Source organism: Zingiber officinale, chromosome 1A (assembly GCF_018446385.1).
Source record: "Zingiber officinale cultivar Zhangliang chromosome 1A, Zo_v1.1, whole genome shotgun sequence".
Taxonomy (NCBI): Eukaryota; Viridiplantae; Streptophyta; class Magnoliopsida; order Zingiberales; family Zingiberaceae; genus Zingiber; species Zingiber officinale.
Window position 1 is genome coordinate 168,468,869 of NC_055987.1, and position 5,394 is coordinate 168,474,262.

Sequence of the window (5,394 nt, forward strand, 5' to 3'; positions counted from 1 at the left end):
TTCGGATGATGATGGTATGAAAGCCTTACATGAAACCTAGTCATGCAGTTACACTCTGGATGCTAGCTTAGAGGCAACTTCCCACTAGAGACAAGAAGGAATACTTAGAGGATTGATGTTGTGTATTCTGTAAGCGGGAGATGAAGATATAGGAGCACCTATTCTTTGGATGCCCTCATATGACGGCATTATAGAGGAGAATCAGAGAGTAACTACATATGGAGCATAAGAAGTCTACCTATCAATGAATGTTATGTATTTCCAGGCATTTCTTTAGAGGAGGCCGAATCTTGACTAAAGTCAGGCATTTTGCAATGTCGGCTTTGATATACCTTCATGAGTGCAAGATGCCTTACTTTAGTCAAAAATCTGGAAGAGTTGTAGAGAGTTGCAAACAGTTGAAAATGCCTAAAAATACAAAGCCATCACAAGAGTATCTCGGTCGCGTCAGATGCTGCAGAGGTTGCATGATCCTCCATGAGTTCTTATAGAGGATTATACAGTGAGGCCCTTATCCTCCATGAGTATTTATAGAGGATTTGTACATCGAATCTTGACTAAAGTCAGGAATCTAGTAGAGTTGTAAAGAGTTGAAAATGCAAGAATTCACTTGTCATTACCTTCGTGAGTACTTATATAGCCGCCACAAGAGTATCTCGGTCTCGTCAGATGTTGTAGAGGTTGCATGATCCTCCATCATCCTCATATGTGTCAGTGAGGGGATCATATTCGACCGCCATTTGTAGTCTCTCCATTCATTAAATGTCACGTATTTGAAGGAGGATATTTATGAGACTAGATATGACAACCTCATAACCGTCTCTCCATTCATCCGGCGACGTGTGTGGTAGAATATTCACAAAGTAACGATCTCAATGATGAGGCGATTGTGCAACCTCCTTATCTACATGCCCTTCATGTGCCTTAAGTACGCCATGTAGAGTGTGGGCCTTATCCAAGGATGAGGAAATGAGGTTGATATTGAGTGATCATGAGAGTAGATGAAGTCGGTAACTGAGCTCGAGACAAAGATGCCAAGATCTGAGACTGAGAAGCACAAGATGTCGACGACTAAAGTCGAGACATGGAGGATGTTGGGGTCTGAAACTAAGGTCAAGCGAATGTCAACTACTGAGATCGAGATTAGGTTTCGTGATCTAAGGCTGAGATGGAGTGGGTGTCGACTGCTGAGATTGGATGTCAGGATTTGAGGCTCAGAGATGCAAGATGTCAACAATTGAGGTCGAGACATGGAAGATGCTAGATTTGAGTTTGAGACTGAGGCAGAGCTAATGTCAAGACTGAGACTAGGTGTCAGAATATGAGGCTGAGATGAAGTGGGTGTCGGCTGCTGAGATCGAACTGGATGTCAAGATTTGAGGGTGAGAAGTGACGTCGGGATCTGAGACCAAGGTGTGAAGGGTGTCGACCATTGAGGCATAGACAGGATGTCAAGATCTAAGGCTAAGATAGGATGATTAGATTTGGGGCCAAGTCAGGATGCCAGAATATGAGGTTGAGACATGGTGTCTAGATGTGAAGTCAAAACTTGGTGTAGGGATCTAAGGCTAAGGCATGGAGGGCGTCAGCCACTGTGGTTGAGATAGGCAAATTCTATTCCTTGAAATGAACGCGTTGATTAGGTTCGATCAAACCCGAATCTCATCTAGATTGGGTCCAAGTTCCTTTGGGTCACATCTAACTTACCTTGATTGACTGACAGTTCAGTATGACTTTCGACCAGACAAGTTGCAAGATTCCGCAGCATCAGACGTCATTGATGATTTTTCTCTAATGAAGGGGCCTTGGTCGCCTCTCGATCCACTATCCATCCCCAGGGATTTATTCTCCACTCGACCCTTGGCGCTTGATCAAGGGTAGAATCCGGCCGCCAAAGATTACCAGTGAGTGTCTTCCTTCTCCTTCGAACATTTGAATTTCTTAATCGTTGTTTTAAAGTCATGATCAAATCTCTATTTCTCCCCTTTCTTGTACATGTACGACTATTCGTTAAAGTTGATTATTATTATATTTTAGATCTCTCATGTCCAAGGAGGAGTTTTATAGGTTAGCTGATGAAGCAATTCATGATTTGTTGGATAAGTTTGAGGTGATGTCATTATTTTGGTTATCAATACAGCCAAAAGATGTTTCTTTTTTCTCCTTTTTCTTTACGTAAGTTCACAATTGGGATCCCGCTTAGTTTTCATGTGTTGATTTAAAGGAATATGGTGATGTCATACAAATTGATGAATATGAAGTAAACTATGAGGTGAGATTGATTTGGAATATCTCTTCTTTGACTTATCTTAACACTTTTTTATTCGACTAAGTTGTTCATTACATGTTATTTTGAATAGGATCATACTTTGACACTGAATCTTGGGACTTTAGGCATTTATGTGATATTAATGAAAGCTCCAAACAGACAGATCTAGTTGGCTTCGCCAGTAAATTAATGAAAATACTCCGAGAGCTAATCATTTATTTGTCTACCCATTTACTGAACTGAAGTTTGAACTTTAAATTGTCAATTTAGTGGTTTCAAATTGTTTCTATATTCCTGAAAATAAGTACCAGTTCATATTGAGTTAATTGTTAGCTATAAATGTTTGTTTCTTTATGTTTATAATTCATACCTTCTCACTCTTATTTGTTATGGTGTGAAGGTGAATAACATAAGCAAGGAACTTTTTTGGACTAACCTATGTGTTAGCTAGAAATGCTTGTTTCTTTATATTTATAATGATGGAGGAATTTTAATCAGGGATTCTAAAATCAAAATTCAAGTTAACATTGAAATTTTACAGTAGCAATTTAATTAAATGAAATAGATGATAGCCAAAAGATAAATATAATATGAATGTAGCAGATTTGTCATTGTTTCAACATTGTCCATGAAATCCTGATCCTGAGAAAAAGAGCAAGAGACGTATCTTCCATAGGGATTGGAATGATAACACCACACTCTCCTTACCAATGAAAAGCAAGGAGATCTCAAGATTACTCAATCCTATGGAGACTACGCCCTATATATAGTAGTGTGCTTGATTCTATTATTAGCCTATCATTGATAACAAAATGTGGGTTACCAAGTTCTATACATATAAACACACATCCAATAGCATAAATCAACAATTAACATCAATTACATCATTTAATGGATTTGTTCATAATGGCATAAAATCCATGCATTACAAAATAACATGTAAGCCCATTGAATAGAAAAATTAAATCTAACAATCTCTCACTTGAGTTACATGTGGTGTATATAATAAAGTATAACTTTAGTTGAGCTCAACAATGTCAAATTTTATGAGTAAAAATATCTCTTTTAGAACAATTTAGTCCATTAATTCTATTGATATAAGACTAAAGAGGTCACAGTTACTATAACTGTAACAACCCCCCAATAATAATCACAATACCAGTATCATTAGTGATATAGATTAAATGTAGATATGCAACATAATAATTATATAAAACGTAATATGTACATGTCAATTAAATTTTTTTATTAATTTTTAATGATTATAAATGTTTTATTATTAAGTTATATTTAAGATGTTGAATGTTGAATTTAAGTTTTGATATTATCTTATGAAATATTTGATTCTTATTAAGTAAAAATTGATTTAGGTTGAGTCAAGAAAGTTTAAACTATATTTAATTTAGATATATTTTGATCAATTTAAAATTAAATCTAATTTATATATAAAGTAATTTAGTTTATTAGTAGTAATATATTTTATAAAGCTAGAAATTATATTATATTTTTTTTTACGTAGGAAGGTAAAAGCATAATGTTAAGAGATTTTATTTTTCTTCGGAGTATTTTTTTTCTTTATTTATTTTGATGGAGAAAAAAAAATACATATGAAAGAAGGGCATATATATATATATATATATAGAGAGAGTCATGATACCTTACATATCTTATAATGTTCACCTTGTGAACACTATATATATATATATATATATGTTGGGTGCCTCCCATATGTGCCTAGTATACGTGACTGAGGGTCACAGTGGGACATGTAGGGGTGTTCCCCTCAGTCGTGTATGTTGGACGCACATGGGAGCTGTCCAACATATCATACTCGTGCGTGTGTATAAATGAAACTCTTAATGAGCACGTTCATACGCTTCTAAATGAACATATTTGTGAGCTCATAAATCAAATACTGTTAAGTTCGATGTCGGTTCGATAATGTTTTCAAACTTAAAATCAAGTTTGAGCTCGGCTCGTTAACTTAATCAAACAAACTTTTTTTTTATAATCAAGACCCGAATAACTCGCGAGCAGCTTGACTCGTTTACACCCTACTTGTGAAGGTCATAATACTCTCCTCATCCCTGTGGATGCCACGAGACCACCACAGGACCTGGAACCATCCACGACCTTGCAAGGTAGTCGTGAGGTTTCGACGACGTTGTGGTCGTGGTGCTAGTGATGTTTGGTAAGTGGAATGATAAATTTCATCCATATTGATTGACATAGTACGAAATTGAAAATCATGTTTGAACCTTGTGTAAAAGGTTTAATGAAAGATGACGGATGGTCAGTGGAAAATTTTGGTGGGGTTGAGCTAATCATATTAGATTCGATATTGCCTAGCTAATTAATTTTTTTTAATGAAAGATGACTTCTTCCGTTGGAAGAGAATTCCTATTCTTTAGGCTTGCCACTAGAAAAAAAGGGAAAACATGAACAACCAATGTATTTTTTTTTTTAATTTTATGTATAATTGACTTCAATGTGATTCAACTCTCTACTAGGATTGGCATTGGCATTGGCATTGGCATTGGCATTGACAGAAGCTTCGTGAGTATCCTTTTTTATTCAAAATGCATCAATCTTTGATGCCACAAAATACTGACCATGATGACCTTATTCTTTGCGTGACACCCCAGACTCTTGGTCTCTTGTAGATGCTGAGAAATTGTTCAATATAAACCTTCACATTTTCCCCTTATTCTTTACCCATAAGTTCTTTCTTTTTTTTTTCTTTTCATTTTTTTAAAGGGAATTCTATTTCTTACTTGATTTTTCATATTACTTCTGGAATTTTAAAATTGTTAAAAATCCCTCTAAAGTTTAAAAAGTCTTATTATTTTACCTTTTAATTGTCATTAGTTGACTAATAATAATAATAATCATAATAATCCGATAGTGTTTAACTCTAGTAAAAAATAATCACATGTTTTGTTACATTTTTATGAAAGCTTGGAAGTTTAAATCCATATGCTTCCAACACGACCGATCCATCTGATTAATCTATGGCTTAATCCAAACCGTCGATTTCCGGACCTTTACTTTTCTCGCCCTCCCCACCTCCAGCGGTCGACCGGCTGATCCTAATCGATCGAGGTGAACCAGTTCGGACTGGCAGC